Here is an 18,638-nt window from a genome sequence, read left to right as displayed (position 1 = left end):
TCCGGTAACGTGGCAAAGGAGCTGTGCTGGTCACCCTCGCCCGGTTTCATGGGTTATCAGGGCGCTTTCCGTTGTAAGTGCTGTGACTTGTGACAACGGGTTCACTCTCTGGGAGGCTTAGCTGACATGGATGTTTTTCTCTGCAGAGCTCTGTACTCAGGCCGTCAGAGTAAAGGTTTGAGCGTCTTTATTTTCTATCAAAAATCAAAAATTCGTCTTTCGTCATCATCTTTTGGAAGTTGTGTCAAATCAAAACTCAAAACAAAAATAGCTGACTTAAGGATAAAAATGTTCACGAGAGGAATTTGGATTTGAAGAAGAAAAAGGTTTTAATTTGAAAAATTGAAAAAGGAAGTTAAATGCACCTGCGCATTTAACTTGACAAAAGTTGAGCAAAAGTAATTTCTTGTTGGCGCGCCCAAACAAGAATTAAGTTTTAAGCAGCATGTGGCTTCAAACAAAGAAAGTCGTAAATCTTGATGGCTATGCCGCGTCTTTAGACTCAGAAAGAAGCGCATGGCAAGAAGGCGAAGAGAAATGAGAGAAGAGCGAAAAAAAAGCGATTTCCTGGGTGCAAGCTCTCTTAAAGGTTTAAAAAGCTCCTCCCCAAGAATTCTGGGTAATGTAGTTTTCAGAGTTTCTTTCATTGATTTTATAAATATAAATCAGCGTGGCTCCAAAATTCCCGCCTCAAAAACCAAACAAGTCCTGTAGGATAAATCGTGTAACTGGTTTTACCTGGAAGTATACACCACACAAACATATGTGAAAAACACACTAAATAAACATTCCACAATGAGTATAACACATCAGGTATGATACTTTCATGCCTGAGGTTAAATGGTTAAAGGTTGTTCTGTTTCCTTTTCTTTTTTCTGTTACAACAATAGAATGCAATGTTTCTTTTAAACGTGGTCACACTTAAATCTGCCGGAGTGGTCACATGCTCTTCCCCAAATCATCCAAAAGGGGTCACTCTTGTTCCATGGACTGGATTTTGGATTTCGTTCTCAAAATGTGAATGAGGTCAATACTAGACCGATTTTAATCAGAGAAACTGGACTGTGATCACAAGTTGATGGCATTCTTCAGTGAGTTGTTTTTTTTTCTCTTGAGTCTAGTTGGAAATACATAATTTTAGGACTTTTGGGAAGAAGGTATGTCTTTCTGTGGACGTTTTTTATGGGAGAGGAGCTGGCACATCTGGTTTGGGGTCTTGATAAGATAATTCACAGCTCCATGAGGAATGCACTTTGGGGTGTCTTAAATCCTGGAAAGGGGTGGGGGTTTACCAGGTATACCAGGTCTTGATGTGTTGAGTTTATCCTTTTGAAGAAACTTTCATTGCCTTTGCTTATATGCAAACTTAAGATGTTGAGGTTGGTTACAGCTTTCCGTTACATTCCCCCACTCGATTCAACTTTGGGTCTCCAACGTTGAATTGCCAAGACGAGGAAGGCTGTGAAGGTTGGTGGGTGATGTCTTCCACTGGCAGTGAGGCTGAGGAGGGTTAGTGTCAGACTAGCAGAGTGGCTTAGGGTGACTACCACATAACTAAAGTGGTCCGACTATGGTACCACATCCTACATTTGCCTATTTATTTTCACTATTCGCAGCAGGTTTGGCTAATCCAAATTAGCTTTAGTAGCTCGGATACCTGGTCGGTTTCAGGTTCTCTGTCTAAATTTGGGTTAGCTTCGATGTCTTCAGACGGTTCGGCCGCACATCTTTTCCTTCGGGCTAGTCTGGCGAGGGCTCGAGAACACCTGGTGATACTGTTCTGACAGGTATTCGCATATCTGTGCGCCCACAGGGCTAAGCCAAGGGTAGTTAAGTAACTGACTATTGTGGCTACAAACAACAAGGTGTCAGGAGTAGACCAAGCATATGATAGGGCTTGGTAGGGTCTGAGATCTTGATTTCAAATCTCTTTCAAAACTTGATCAATCGGGGCCACGTTGATGACTTGAGAGCCCTCATACTGCATTTTCTCCAGGGTTTGTTGGTCTAGTTTGATAGCGGTTTGGTTGTAAAAATCGGACACTTCAATAGCTTCTTCGTATTGGTCAGGATGCATGTGGTATAGGGATAACTCACGAATGCGGAGCAGGGCGTTTTCGGGTACTGTGACCCACAAAGTCTTTTGAGGGAGTTCGATACAAGTCGATGTCATGACGGTCGTACACTAGTAGGGCTGATTTTTCAGGGGGGTTGACTAACCAGCATTGTCCTACTATCTCTACCTGAGTGTCCGTGACTTGGTGGAATGGCGTGATGGTCATTGGACAGCAATTTGTCCTGGTAAGTGTTTTGAGACCGCAGCTGTCGGTGGTGTCATCTCGAATGAAGGGTTTGCTGGGACACAAATAATGGATATCTTTAGTGACAGTGCACATTTTGATATTCGGCACTAAGTATAGCTCAGGATTAGCATTGTTGATGTGTGGATTTTAAGGTGATTGTCTCGTTGCCAGAGACCTACGTTCACGACACTTTTGAGTTTGTAGATGTTTTCAGTAGTGACAATAGGCAAGTTAATTAGGAACGCCATTTCCAGATCCTCTGGATCTATACAGATTGGAATTGAGCTTCCCAACGCGTACGCAAGGTGAGCTTGTAGTGGTGTGACTATGCTATGGGTTGCGGACTCTAGAAGTTGGTGGACCAGGGTTAAAGGGACAATGTAGGGTGGAATCCTACCGACGGGGAGGCTGTCAATGGAAGATCCGACGTCCCTGGTCATGTCCGCCATGAGCATACTCAACATCTGTGTGTGTGCATAGATTTCCTGCAACACTGACGTTAGTTGGTCAAGTACGCCCACGGTCTTTTGAGCATGTTGGTATGGGTGTTAAGGATTAATACGGTGTCTCGTACGGTTTGTCCAATGGTCTTGAGACCTTCTCTCTGTACGTTAAGCTGAGCCTGTATTTCAGGGATTACCTCTTGGAGCTCGCTAACGTGTCTCTTTACTGTTGATAGTGTGGCGGTGTTAATTGCTGATAAGCCAAAAATGAAGAGGGATCCTACAGCTGAGGCTGCCATTAGCAGGCCTCCAATGAACCTCTTCTCTCTTTTGTTGAGTCCACTCAGTTCTGCTTGCGTTACTGTGAACTTCTCCATCTGGCGTAGCATGTGGACTATGTCTGCCTCAACATGCTTCAGGACAGAATTGGTCCACCGGCTACCTGCCCAGGAGACCAGGTTCACTGTACTTCTGGCGAAGTTGGCCCTGTACACTTCTGTGGGGTCAAGCCTGACAAACAACCTCTGCATGTGCAAGTGGCAGTTCATTATCAGTAAGTCGGGCTGGTCCTTCAGGACGATGCCCGATTGTGGTCCGAATTCAACCATGTCTGGGGAGGTGTTGGCAACAGTTGCGCCAAGGAGCAGCAGGGTCACAAGCCAGGTCATCCTGGCAAACACAACAAACATGGTTAGAAATTTGTCTTGAAATGGTGGAGATTTCTTTTGCTTTTCTGGCTTATAGCAGAGTTTACGTCATCTGAATTGATTCTCGATTGGAACGTTAGGCTCTCACCTCTTTTTCTTTTTGTTGTTAAGGACGGAGCTTTGGGGTCATGTGGTGGCTCACCCCCACTACGGTGGTGTTGGTGAGGTCACCTGAGTTGTTTTATTTGTCCTGTTGGAAGTTAAAATTATTTTGTAGTACCACACCTTGTCCCCCACTTGTATCTCATGGTGGGACGCCTTCTGGTCATAGTAGGCTTTTTGACCTGCGCTTTTCTTCAAGTGTTTTTGAGCAAAGGAGAAAGTGGCTTTCAGATGTTCAGTCAGGTCAGTCATGTATTGTTGAGCCGTGTACACTGTCGCAATGTTTGCCTCCCCTGGCTGGTACAGCAGGTGGAGGTGGAGTGTCATCTGATGGCCTGTCATCATTTGAAAAGGGGAGAACGTGAGGGGTGAGGGGTCACCCGGATGGCCATGAGGACCTGGGAAAGTTTCACATCCCAGTCTCTGTGGTTGTTTGCCACATAGTTGCACAGGATGGTCACCACAGTTCGGTTGGCCCTTTCCACCTGTCCTGACGACTGAGGGTGATGGCTGATGTGGAAGTTCGCCTTTACCCCCAGCACTTGCCAGAGTTGCATGACTTTGCTGGTGAAGTGGGTGCCTCTATCCGAGTTTATGCAGATAGATAGTGCAAATCGTGAAAAGATGTGATTCATCAACAAATAGGCTGTCGTCAAGGCTGTATCATTCGGATCCGGTAGACATTCCAGCCATTTGGTGAAGTCACATGTGACAGTGAGGAAATATTTGTTTCCTCTTGCAGACTTCGTGAGGGGTCCTACCCAGTCGATTTGTAGATCTGACCAAGGGAAGGAAATACGTCTTTTTTGTAAGGGAGCTCTGTGAATCGTGTTCACAGGTTGGAATTGGCAACAGACCAAGCAGTCCTTGATGTAATCGCTCACATCCTTCTGCATTTTTGGCCAATATGCCACCTGTCATATCACATTGTATGTTGCTTTTGTTCCTCTGTGACCTGTGCATGCTGAATCGTGCCCGTGCATCAGCATCACCCCCCGGTGGTTACGAGGAACTACTAACATAGGTGAAGAGAGATCCTCTGAAGCATAGAACAAGATGCCCCGGAGCATGTGTAGGTTATCTCGGGCGTGGTACAGCTATTTTAAGTCAAGGATGGAAGCAAAATCATTGTCATTGAGTGGGTGAACTTGAGGATCAGTGAGGTGTAGCACCATTTTATTTATGGCTGGATCCAGAGCCTGGAGTGAAGCCAGGTCGGAGTCAGAGAAAGCTGGAGCAACCGAGGCTGTTGTGGGGACGGGGACTGTGGCAGGGTCTGCGGCAGCAGTCCCTGGCATGAGTCACCACTGACACAGCATGGGTGGGGGGTGGGTGGGGCAAAAGTGCCTCATCAAATGCCCACGGCGTGCTGTCCAGAGCGCCTTGCTTGACTAGTGTTTCAACCAAGTCATTAAATTCTTTGTCTTGGCCTGGTGTGCGGGAGTGACCTCTGAACTTTTTCCAGTATATCTGTAGGTCGTACGTTGTTATGAGGTGGTCACAAGCTGCAAACAGTTCTTTGTGTTTGACCAATCTCTTGTTGGAGGTCACAAAACCATTGCATTTCCAGCAGGGTAGATGGCACAAAAAACTAAGGCGCGCATAGTTCGAATCTGCGCGTAGCACAATGTTTTGCCATTTTGCCCCACAAGCTAACTGCTGTGTTATGAGTATGCCAGCAATTTCTGCATACTGAGAGGACTGTGGCCCCAGTTGGAACTTTTGTGGCTCATGTGGTGTATTGTCAATCCACGCGACCCCCACTCCTGCCCGGGCGACTGTTTCATGGTGAAATGAGGCAGACCGTCCCATGTACGCAGTGATCATGCCTTGGCAGGCATTGTGGTCAAAGTAGTGGTGATTAGGGGAGTCGGGTGGTGACATGTCTTCGTTAAACTGGGTTGCAGCCAGTGTGTCTTCGGTGCAGTGCTGGCAAGCAGCTAACCCTGTGCCTAGGGGAGTTTTGCGGTCTTGTGTGTACTGCACCTCCATGTCAAAACTTTGCAGTGCCATCAACCAGGAGACAACTCGTGAGTTTGTTACTACACCTTCTCGCAGTCTTTGACTGTTAAGGAATGTCACTGGTTGATGATTGGTTTCTACAATGACTTTTTGTCCGCCCAGGTAGTTGCCGAAATGTTTCACAGCCCAGAATGTAGCTATACAGGGGCTGAGTAGGTGCTGTTGCACGGTCTTATGATCCCTTTTCCTAATAGGTCACCTATGATTTCCTGTACAGGTTCATAGGATGCAAAGAAATTTTGTACTGTCGCATGAAGGTGGGTGGTGCGTTTGGAGGAGTTGGGATATGCATAGAGTGGATGTGGGTGAGTCCACAATCCAACGAATCATTGGCAAAGGATGCTCGGTATTTATAGAGTAGATCTCTTAGGTGTCCTCGCTCCTCATCATTCTTTAAAGCATCTGCTGTGGTCAAGACTTGTTCTACCTGAGATGCAAACTGTATCAGAACCTCCGAGGGCATTTTTTGGACAGTTCACTTGCCTGGCATAAATGTTTTATTATTGCTGATAACAGCTCTCCCTGCATCCCTCAATCAAGTTTTATGTCTCTTTTTTTTTCAGGACAACCTGTGCTTCAGAATATATATGTTTTGTTGTGTTTTATAAGTGTAATAAAGGTTACAATCAAAAATAGGCAAGGAAAAATTAAAGCGAAAAATAATGTTCCACACACATTTATTCAAAACACACAGCAAACTATAATAAACAACTGTTTTGACACTTTATAAAGGTATTTTGAGGTCTTGTGTGAAAGACTGAACAACAAAAAGGTTCAAACAATAAACACAAATGCACATTTTGACAATATATACAAATGGTCTATGTGTTTTTTTGTCCATTGATATGGTAAACAGTGCGTTATGCAGAGAAAGCAACAGAGTTATCCAGTAACATTCACATGCTAACTAGTGGAGCAATCCTGATAGTTACACACTCTTTGTTTGAGCATGTGAGATTGTCATCAGAGGCTCTCTGTCTGCTCCTGCTTTCACTGATCGCTGTGCGTAACGGCACAGGGCAAACTGAGTATGTACTAATAGTATGTACTCATTGGAGCACCCAGGGAGCTATTCAAATGGGCCAACTAAATCAAAATCAAATCAAATCAATTTTATTTATATAGCGCCAAATCACAACAAACAGTTGCCCCAAGGCGCTTTATATTGTAAGGCAAGGCCATACAATAATTACGGAAAAACCCCAACGGTCAAAACGACCCCCTGTGAGCAAGCACTTGGCAACAGTGGGGAAGGGAAAAACTCCCTTTTAACAGGAAGAAACCTCCAGCAGAACCAGGCTCAGGGAGGGGCAGTCTTCCGCTTGGGACTGGTTGGGGCTGAGGGAGAGAACCAGGAAAAAGACATGCTGTGGAGGGGAGCAGTAGATCAATCACTAATGATTAAATGCAGAGTGTTGCATACAGAGCAAAAGAGGAGAAAGAAACACTCAGTGCATCATGGGAACCCCCAGCAGTCTAAGTCTATAGCAGCATAACTAAGGGATGGTTCAGGGTCACCTGATCCAGCCCTAACTATAAGCTTTAGCAAAAAGGAAAGTTTTAAGCCTAATCTTAAAATAGAGAGGGTGTCTGTCTCATTGATCTGAATTGAGAGCTGGTTCCAGAGGAGAGGAGCCTGAAAGCTGAAGGCTCTGCCTCCCATTCTACTCTTACAAACCCTAGGAACTACAAGTAAGCCTGCAGTCTGAGAGCGAAGCGCTCTATTGGGTGATATGGTACTTTGAGGTCCTAAGATAAGATCGGACCTGATTATTCAAAACCTTATAAGTAAGAAGAAGAATTTTAAATTATATTCTAGAATTAACAGGAAGCCAATGAAGAGAGGCCATAGGGTGAGATATGCTCTCTCCTTCTAGTCCCTGTCAGTACTCTAGCTGCAGCATTTTGAATTAACTGAAGGCTTTTCAGGAACTTTTAGGACAACCTGATAATAATGAATTACAATAGTCCAGCCTAGAGGAAATAAATGCATGAATTAGTTTTTCAGCATCACTCTGAGACAAGACCTTTCTAATTTTAGAGATATTGCGCAAATGCAAAAAAGCAGTCCTACATATTTGTTTAATATCCGCATTGAATGACATATCCTGATCAAAAATGACTCCAAGATTTCTCACAGTATTACTAGAGGTCAGGGTAATGCCATCCAGAGTAAGGATCTGGTTAGACACCATGTTTCTAAGATTTGTGGGGCCAAGTACAATAACTTCAGTTTTATCTGAGTTTAAAAGCAGGAAATTAGAGGTCATCCATGTCTTTATGTCTGTAAGACAATCCTGCAGTTAGCTAATTGGTGTGTGTCCTCTGGCTTCATGGATAGATAAAGCTGGGTATCATCTGCGTAACAATGAAAATTTAAGCAATGCCGTCTAATAATACTGCCTAAGGGAAACATGTATAAAGTGAATAAAACTGGTCCTAGCACAGAACCTTGTGGAACTCCATAATTAACCTTAGTCTGTGAAGAAGATTCCCCATTTACATGAACAAATTGTAATCTATTAGATAAATATGAGTCAAACCACCGCAGCGCAGTGCCTTTAATACCTATGGCACCTCTGGGGGGGTCATTTGTCATTAGTAACACATCATTCCTGAAGACAATCTTTGGCTTTCACGTGAGGTAAATCTGCCCTACGATTGGATTTTGGAAAACCATGTGACGGTGAACCAATTCCGATTAGGCACTCACATTGCACACATCATCACACAGCTTCTATGAGGAGTACAAAGATGGCCGATGGCTGGCTCGAAAGTCCGCAGAGTTAAATGTTCAGCAAACAAAAAAGTTTCTGTCTCATATCATTCAAAAGTGATTATAATTTAGCAAGCTTTGTCTTAGCCGTCGTATACGAAAGGTTCATAGCTGTTTTAGTGTAATTTCCAACGTTGGTTTTAATCTGAGAATCGACCGTGAGGACCGTAAAGGTCTGGAGGACCATGTGGTCAGGGTCGTCAAGTTCTATTCTGCCGACAGTGTCTTCCTCAGAGATGATCGCTGGAAATACAGTGATCGCTCCTGAGGGTTTGGAAGAGACAACCCCCCATTGTGAACAGGGAAGAAGCGATGGGGGGACTTGGCCAAGAACTGGGATGTTCAGCTCAAAGTCCTGGAATTCATTGCTGATTAACCAGCCCAGTGGGGTGGCTTTGGGAATCAAGATGTCTTCGCCAGTGTCGTTGTGCACCATCAAGCGAGCTGTCTGACTTCCTAGGCTCAGAAGTGGAGTGGCTTCAAGAGATAGTCCCAGTTTGGTGAAGAGCTGGGATGGCTGGAAGACTGCCTGCGAGTGTCAGAGCTGTTGTCCTGGACATATTACGAGGTGGAGTGGTGCATTTTTCAGGTGGGCAGGTATCATGATGTGACCATCACTCACTACCTGACATGCGTCAGGGATCAATTGCCCAGACTTCAGATACTCCGGATTGGAGTAAGCGGGGTCGTCATGTGCTCTGGTCAAAGACCAGAGGACCTGATTGACTCTGTCAACCTGTACCTCCAATCGGACAAGGAGGTCGCCTCCTATGTAGACAGAGCGTGGTAAGTTTGGAACAACTAAGAATGAGTGGCTCAATTCTCGTCGGTTCCAGCGTGTTCTGAGTGTGCAGATTCCAGTTGCCTTGAGTATGGTCTGGGGTAGAGGGTCCTTTGGAAAACGGAAAATTTCTCCACATATAAAATGTCTGGATTGGATTTTCTCAATGAGTCAAACAGACTTTGACTAATAGCTGATCTTTTGGCCAAAAGAGCCAGAGCTACATCAGCAGTGTGTGTGTTTTACAAATGGAGACCATCTACTACCAGAGGGCAGTACTCTCTCGCATTAGTGTCCTCTGACAGCTTGCAGAGGAAAGTGTCCTTCTCGGCCAGCAGTGCATCTGGGGGCCATGAAGCATTCCGTGTCTACAGTCAACAGGACGTTCACTGTGACCATGTCGTGTGGGGTTTCTGTATCCTCTGGGATCAAAGTCTCAATGAAATAACATTGGGGCTCTGCTGGTTGAGTCACCTCAGCTGGGTGAGGGTAACGGACCTGTGCCCACAGTTTTAACCATTTGAAATGAGGAAGGGAATGGTGTTGAGTGCTGATATGTACACGGGGAGTACCAGACTCATGGGTCTGACAGTAATGTTGACCAGAGCCATTGAGGACAAAGTTGCCGGGTTGTTTGTGTAGGGCTGGATCTCCAACGAACACGGCGATAGTTTGAGGTTTCTGTTGGCCTGCCATTCTGCTACCTGCAGTTGTTTAAACAGTGAGGTAGACATCAAGGTGACATCGGCAGCAGTGTCCAGAAGAGCCTCATGTCTTAGTGAGTTTTCCAGGATTAGGGACAAATAAAATTTCTTTGCAATCCTCTTCTCAGAGAGATTGCCCAAGAATTTCAGGTGGTTGTCCAGATATAACAGACGCCGGATCAGTGTGTGATCTCTTGTCCCTGATCGACCTGAACTACCAAGATGGCACTGGGAGGACCAGACTTAGTCTCTCTTGGTTCTTGGTCCCCATCTGAAAAGTACGGTGTCTCAGGACTTGGTTCCTGGGATGGTGCCACTAGCGGGTTGTCTACACTCCGGTATAGGTCTTCCTCAGACGCCTCTGGCGGAGTTTGTGAAGACCCCAGGTTGGTAGTTGGAGCCATGCGGTTTACACACAGCACGTTAGCTTTTCTTTTGGCCTTTTTGTCCTCAAACTCCTGGAGGAGGCCTTTCATGATCCTACCGATTTCTTGGTGGAGGCTTGAGTCCACATCCTTACTTGAGTGCTTGAACTGGTCTCTTTCTCTGGAGTCTGGGTTCCAAGTGCTCTTATTGTTGCGTCCAGGTGGTCCTTGATGTGGGTGTCTGGAACCCTGCCATCCTTGGGATCGGTCACCTGGGTACTCACGTCTGTCATCGGGGTGATCTTCCCATGTGGTGGGCTTCTCCCACTGTACTGTATGGGAGCCTCATTGGGATCTCCCAGAATTCCCAGATGATGACTCGTGGTAGGGTGGACGTTCTCAAGGAACAAGGTTTTGAAATTAAAATTCTTCCATACCTGGTTCATTTCGGGTGCCGAAATAGGTACAGAAGAGCCTGTTATAATATTGTTGGGGACGGTTCGCGCCTGTCTTGTTTGATGGCCATGGCGGCGGCTAGGCCTGTCCGAATGGAATGATCCAAATATTCTTTTTCTAATGCTAAGCTAAGTTTAGCAAAGTCTTGTTGTACCTCTGCGGGTTGATGCTCAACGAACTGGCTAACCTCTCGTCTGGAAGTCCGCTTGATGAGGTAGATGTAATGTTCACCGGTAGCATGAGTGAAATCCCTGAGGTAATAGCGTATGTCATTTAAATATGCACGTGTCAGAGGATCCTCCTGGAGTTGGCTCAAAATGGTTAATAAGCCATGCAATCTTGTCCACTTCTCTGTCATTAAGGATTGTGTTAGGATGCAAATGGGTGGGAAGGAGAGGCAGTGTCTCTCGATACCCATGATAAGGAGGTTGGAACTCCCGAGGATGCAACATGGGTCCTGACAGAGGTTCAGGGCGCAATTCCTTGTGGTCTGTGGGGGCGAACGTCTGCGTTCCATTTTCCCACATGACCTTTTTTTCAGTTTCTCCCGGTGGTTGGGAGTTTAATTGGAGTTCACGCTTTAATGACTGCACTTCAGCACTGAGGTGCTCACTTTGTTCTTTAGTATCATCTTAAAAGGCTTGTGTATCTTTCAGACGACTTAGCACCTCACGATTCTTCAGCTTTTCAGACTCCAAAATGTCTTCATGCTTTCCAGCATGAGTCTTCAATGTTTTAAGCTCACCATACACCCGTTGGAGTAAATCATGAGCTTCTCTTTGCTCCAGACACGCGGAACTAAGTTCACTTTGTAACTCTTCAATTTCATGGTCCCGTTCCTGAAGGGTTTCTTTCTTTAGCTCCGGGGTCAGATGCGGTATCTGGTTCATTGGGCTGGTCTGGGGAAGCCTCCAGTTCTTCCAACTTTTCCTCAGCAAGGGTCAAAGACTGTTGTGTTTCTTCTAATTGCTGTCTCAGGAGTTTATTCTCCTCGTGCAATTCTGCGTTTTGTTCTTTTTGCTTTTTTAGAGAAAGAACTGATTTCTCCATGAGTGATTCAGCATGTTTGAGCTTCAGGGCTGTGGGGGCTGTGGCAATGGCTAACTTGCCAAGCACTGTAGCCAGGTTTTTCTTTTCCACAGTTGCTGCTAATGTCTGACTGATGAGTTCAGACATTTCAGCAACTACGTCTTCGTGGGTGGCTCGTTGCATGTTGTGCAAGTAGTCAGGCAATACTTCGGCGGTCAAGTCGGATAAGACCTCTCTAAAAGTTCACCTGAGTCGCTACGACCTTGGCTTTCCAGGTGGTAGAAGTTCTTGGTTTGTTGTCATTGGGGAGTGGCCATGTTGGCTTTCTGGGATGACGATTAGACAGCGTGCACCGGAAACAAAACAATAAAGAATTAACAACAAAAGGATAAGATGAGCGATAAAAATATTTATAAATGAACCAGCTGCAGAAGTGTGAAAGGGATTAGTGAGTTAACTGCAGGTGAAACCAGCAGTGGAGAATTCACACGAATGCAGAAGGAAAATATTGAGGAGTGTTATTCGTTGTATTATGTACACACAAGTAGAACTTTTCTTTGTTTAGTTATTGTGATGTAACACCAATATTCTCTGTTTAGAATTGCTATGGGTTACACTTTAGTAAAGCTTTAGCACTTTCACTTTAAAAGAAATCACTCCTGAACGAGATGTTCCTTTAATGAAGTAGGAGAGTTATAAAAAAAAAACAATAATCTTTTTTTTGTTGTTGTTATTAACTGATTTCCTGATTATTCCTAATTAAATAGGATTGAAACTATAAAGTTCATTAGCTAGTTGTGGAAACAACAAGATTAAATATAAGTGTGTACACTTGATTAGTATCAAAACAGAAGAAAAAAGTAATATTTCCAATTAGAATTGGAGAAGCGACTTAAAAGAGTTAAAAAAAAATATTATGCAAGCTAAGACTTGATAATAAATGTTTCAGTTAATAGTAGTTATTCTTAAGTGGAAGTGGCTGCAAATTATTTGCATGCAATACTAGGCTAATTGGTTAGGCACTTTATCTACGGTGATTAGCACCTGGGTTAATTCAATGGTCGGAGCCTCGCCGGTTGAAAGCAGCTAATGGCCTGTTAGCACGCTATTGCCTCTGGCTTTCTGATGGCTGATTAGTGTTCAATCCGGGTTATGGGGCCGTCAGCATGGCTGTAGAGGCTAGCGAATGTTAGCGCGCTATTACCAGGCCCATACTGTCACGCGTAGCGCCGACAGCTGAAATCGATTGAACGAAATTACATGGAATGATTAACGTGCAGGTTTCATGCAGTTAGTGACCATTAAAAGCAGCTTGGTTCACCAAGTAATGCTTAATGAAACAAATCGTTATGATTTTCAACACCGCTCGTGGCCGCTAAGCCATTCGGAGCGGGTGTACTAAGATGGCGACTGTTTCCGTCGAGCGTGTGACGTAGCACAGGTTGACGGTGGCGCATCAAGCTGTGGTTAGTGTCGTGACGTCGGCGTGTCATGATATAATTTGCACACAGAGGGGGTTTAAAGCAGGCAACGCCTCCTCTCCAAACTTTTCCACTTCGCAACAATAAATTCTTAAAAATGTGCTTGTTTTTCACAAAATGGCAGACACGGCAGTCCTTTGAACAATACAGCACCTTAAAACACAAGATGGTGGACACGGGGGTCCCCCTCCCATCTCTCAAACAACCAGGACGTCTCCCAGAATATAGAAACAACAACTGGCAATCAGGCTCAGTGTAAAATCAGAATCTCAGCTCACGCAAATCATGGCTGGACAATCAAAGCACAATGTGCTGACTCACTCACAAGGTTTGTGACTGGTTAATTAGTTAATTTAACTAGTCCCTTGGAGTCACGAATACAGTGATTAAAATAATTGGAATCTCACAATTTTGCAATATGTATCCGGGTGGTGAACAGTTTAAACCTGGAATCTCGCAAAATGTAACTGTCACTGAGGCCTCATATTAAACATGAATTTCTCATGTGAAATAACACAGCAATTCTTTTTTCTCTTTTTCTCTCTCTCATACACACACACACAGAGTGACTAAGGAAGATTAAGTTGCTCTATACGCTTCCAACTTAATTGGTTGTGTTTTTTATATGACTCAGAGGTTCAGACCTGATAAGTGCGCCTCACACGGGGCACTAATAACTGTAGCAGAAACAGGAAGAATATAATGTGTTTTAGGATATTAGAAATTATCACTTGTGAATAATTTTACCTCGAAAAGGGCACCACCTATTTCTAAGTATAGGTACTTTAATTTAAACATTCATTAATTGATTAGTCTCAATTTAATTACTCAGTCTCAATTTCTAAGGAGTAAGCTCCGCACGTCAGATCCGACACCCTCTGTAAAACCATACAAAAATCACAGACAACTTCACTTTAAGATATTTATTTAACTCTGGCACGAGTTAAATAAAGGACATATCACCTCAAGCAATTTAACGATGACGACATTCAATGAGCAATGATTAAATGATGTTCAGATAATTTGGTTTTGTAGCGGGAGTTTTAGGAGTTAGACTCATCTTAATTAGCAGGGAATTTACTTTGGTATTTGTTAACTTTAGAGAAGATTAATGATTTTGAATAGAATTAAATAAAACCTCTCTGTTTATCTCTAACATGCCCTGGGCTTACTTGGCGCAGTGCAGCTGGTCTCCGTGAGGTCCTATGCTGGAAGCCTTCTGGTTGCCAGTCGAGGACTCATCCATCTGCACAGCTGTCTCCGGTGACATGGCAAAGGAGCTCTGCCGGTCACCCGTGCCTGGTTTCATGGGTTACCAGGGCACTTTCCATTGTAAGTGCTGTGACTTGAGACAGTGGGTTCACTCTCTGGGAGGCTTAGCTGACTTGGATGTTTTTCTCTGCAGTGCTCTGTAGTCAGGCCATCAGAGTAAAGGTTTGAGCATCTTTATTTTCTATCAAAAATTAAAAATTCGTCTTTCGTTGTCATCTTTTGGAAGTTGTGTCAAATCAAGAAGAAGAAAAGGGTTTTAATTTGAAAAATCGAAAAAGGAAGTTAAATGCACATGCGCTTTTAACTTGACAAAAGTTGAGCAAAAGTTATGGGTCGAAAAAAGGAAAGTAATTTCTTGTTGGCGTGCCAAAACAAGAATTAAGTTTTAAGCAGCACGTGGCTTCAAACAAAGAAAGTCATAAATCATGATGGCTATGCCGCATCTTTAGACTCAGAAAGAAGCACATGGCAAGAAGGCGAAGACAAACGAGAGAAGAGTGAAAAAAAAAGTGATTTCCCAGGAGCGAGCTCTCTTAAAGGTTTAAAAAGCTCCACCCCCATGAATTCTGGGTATTGTAGTTTTCGGAGTTTCTTTCATTGATTTTATAAATACAAATCAGCGTGGCTCCAAAATTCCCACCTCAAAAACCAAACAAGCCCTGTAGGATAAATCTTGTAACTGGTTTTACCTGGAAGTATACACCACACAAACATATGTGAAAAACACACTAAATAAACGTTCCACAATGAACAGAGTATAACACATCAGGTATGATACTTTCATGCGTGAGGTTAAATGGTTACAGGTTGTTCTGTTTCCTTGTCTTTTTTTTCTTTTACAAAAATACAATGCAATGTTCCTTTTAAACGTGGTCACACTTAAATCTGCTGGAGTGGTCACATGCTCTTCCCCAAATCATCCAAAAGGGGTCACTCTTGTTCCATGGACTGGATTTTGGATTTCGTTCCCAAAATGTGAATGAGGTCAATACTAGACCGATTTTAATAAGAGAAACTGGACTGTGATCACAAGTTGATGGCATTCTTCAGTGAGTTGTTTTTTTCTTTTGGGTCTAGTTGGAAATACATAATTTTAGGACTTTTGGGAAGAAGGTATGTCTTTCTGTGGCCGTTTTTTTATGGGAGAGGAGCTGGCACATCTGGTTTGGGGTCTTGATAAGATAATTCACAGTTCTGCGAGGAATGCACTTTGAGGAGTCTTAAATCCTGGAAAAGGGTGGGGGTTTATGACACCGAGCCATCCCGTGCCGGCTCGGAGAGTCTCCCTTTGACACCTGGAGATATACCAGGCCTTTCTGTGTTGAGTTTATCCTTTTTGAAGAAACTTTCATAGCCTTTGCTTATATGCAAACTTAAGATGTTGAGGTTGGTTAAAGCTTTCTGTTACAGCATATTTCTCATCAACAGATGGTCTTCTTCTGTCATACTGAGGCTTTATACCCACAGCCTTCTTCAATTGGTCAGGGTGGATTATGTGATGCAGCATGCAGGACAGACACAACAAATTAAAAAGTGGACATGTTGAACACAGACAAAAGCACAAGAACTTCACATCATGTTTAGTTTTGTTAAGATGCTTCTCCGTCTCTGTGGAAGAAAGCTTATTGTGTGAGAAAACTGATTTTAGTTATCTTTCTGTCATGTAGCAGGGAAACAAAGGCTGTGAATACAGTGATGAAGACTATTTTTTTCAGCGACATTTTGGAGTGATGTTGAGCCGAGGGAGGACTGAACAGATGGCGTGATCGATCAGGCCACAACAGCGGGCAGAGCCACACAGAGCAGCCGGGGTTCAGGCCACATTCCTGGGCAGAGCGACACACCGCAGCCAGGGAAATGGAGCGGACCCACTCAATCTGAAATTCCTCACTTTTGGATGTATACAAACACCCAGTTTGAGCAACGGAGCTTAGTTCTGCAAATTTGTCTGACGTGAGAATAATTTAAAATAAAATGTGACGATACTGCACTGCTGAAGGTTTAACGCTCGGCTAACATTAGCTTAGACTTTTAGCTGCAGAATCACAGTCAAGATGAGTGAACTGTTGTGTGGGCCGCCAGAAGAGGAGGTACTGCTGGCTCACCACCAGAGGGCGCCCTGCCTGAAGTGCGGGCTTCAGGCACGAGAGGGTGCTGCCGCCTCAGGAACAAGCCGTGGTGACAGCTGTCACCCATCATCCATGACAGCTGTCACTGATCATCTAATCCACATCTGGAATAAAAGCAGGAAGACACCTCCACCACATTGCCGAGATATCACCTTCATCAAGAGGTAATTTCCTCAGCCTTAATCTGTGCCATATCGCACGTAATCGTTGTCTGATTCTCTACAGGAGTTCCTGGTAGCTTGTGTCAGCTGGAGGCTGAGCTGGTCGCGGACGACAGGGTGACAAGCTGCACCCTTCCCGACCAGTGAAGACAAGCGTCTGTATCAGAACTGTAGAAAGACTGTGTATATATTTGCTGAGGTGGAGGTGTAATTCCCACCAGGATTGTTACTGGGTGTTCACACACCCACTCTTGACTGTCTTTTTGTTTTCTGCCAGCAGTACCAGATCCGACACGCCGAGACGGTGGCCACCTGGGGACTTCGGGACTTGGCGGCTCCAGTATCCCTCGGGTTCGGTGGTAGTGGAAATCGTGTGGTTCCGGTTCGTCTCCAGACGGGCGTCTCCTATCGTCGAGCCTGCCCACACGACACCTTTATTAATTGACTTGTATACATTCTGTGATCTGCTGTGTTTGGTTGTGTCATTCACAACAGTAAAGTGTTCTAATTTAACTCCTTCCATTGTCCGTTCATTTACGCCCCCTGTTGTGGGTCCGTGTCACTACACTTTCCCAACATGAACATTTTAATTTGTAAATGGTTCAGTCTATTTTTATTTTTACCAAATAAAACTACAGCTTATTTTTGTTACTTCTGAGACTGCAAAAAACTCAACTTTAAATAACTTTGATTCTTTCGGGGGGTTTCCGAGGGGGGGGGGAGTTGTTTTTATTTTTGTTTGTTTGTTTGTTTGTTTGTTTTTTACTGTTTCGTGTTTCTTTATATTTTAAGGAATTTTTTTTTTATTTGTCCCACAATCTGGAATATTTGCTGTGCAGACAACCTAAATACAAACGCACTTCAAAACCTTACAGTGATGAGCTGAACACCAAAACCTGAAGTCCAGCTGGAAGAAAACATCTCCGCTCTTCAAAATGGGAGAAAAGTGTCAAAAACTCCACCAGAGGTCTAAGCTGCAGAGGAGAGTTTCATCTGGTTAAATGTGCATAATTTTAAAACATTCACAATCACTGGTCAAATTTGTATTTTTGAAATTACTCTGTCCTGATCACAACATTAAAGGCAATCACATACTCTGAGGAGGTCATTAAAAGTTGAAATGATTCAATTAAAAATGATTTCATTGTGAGGTTTATGTCTCATTAAGAAATCCTAATAAACAATCACACTGCAGTCACTGTTAAATCATCTCTTGGTGCATTTGTAATAAACATTTGTATTTATTTATGGTGTCTCATTTCCTGGTTGAAATGCAGATATGAATGTCAAGGCCCCGTCTGTTATGTGGTTTTAGGTGGTTTCGTCTGCCCTTTTGTCAGCCTCTGTTTATTTCTGCTTTTTCTGCTCTCATTTATTCTGTCTGTCTCAGCTCTCGAGTCCCTTACGTGTCTGTTCCTCTCTGTCTCCCTCTGGTGTTCTTCTGACTTCATTACACATCCTTGGTCTTATTGAGCAGCTGTTCCAAATCACTCCCTAATCAACTGGATTATTTTAGTTACTTTCTGTCTTCCCTCAGTGCAGGTCCATTGCTCCTGGCTTTATGTAGTTGTAATTGTCACATGGTGGTTGGTTTCCTGCTCCTTACCAAGTCCTGGCAATTCCTCATTTTATCCAGCTTGTGAGTAAATAGTTTTTGCTGCTCTTTTATCCTTTGTGTTTTTGTCTGGAGAAGATTTGGTATGTTTGCATTGTTTGTTTGAAATATTTATTTTGAATATCAACACACACAAAAAGGAAAAACAAAGTTTCCTCTCGAGAGGAAAAAAAGAATAAATAATAATATAAAATATATAAAGAAAACATAATCAAATGAATATTCGAAAAGGAGTGAGAAGAATTCAAATTTATTTACTCCCACCCCTTGTCCTTAAGTAAATAAAATAATC

The sequence above is a fragment of the Thalassophryne amazonica genome, chromosome 1 (assembly GCF_902500255.1).
Source record: "Thalassophryne amazonica chromosome 1, fThaAma1.1, whole genome shotgun sequence".
NCBI classification, from domain to species: Eukaryota; Metazoa; Chordata; class Actinopteri; order Batrachoidiformes; family Batrachoididae; genus Thalassophryne; species Thalassophryne amazonica.
This window is presented reverse-complemented; position numbering follows the sequence as displayed.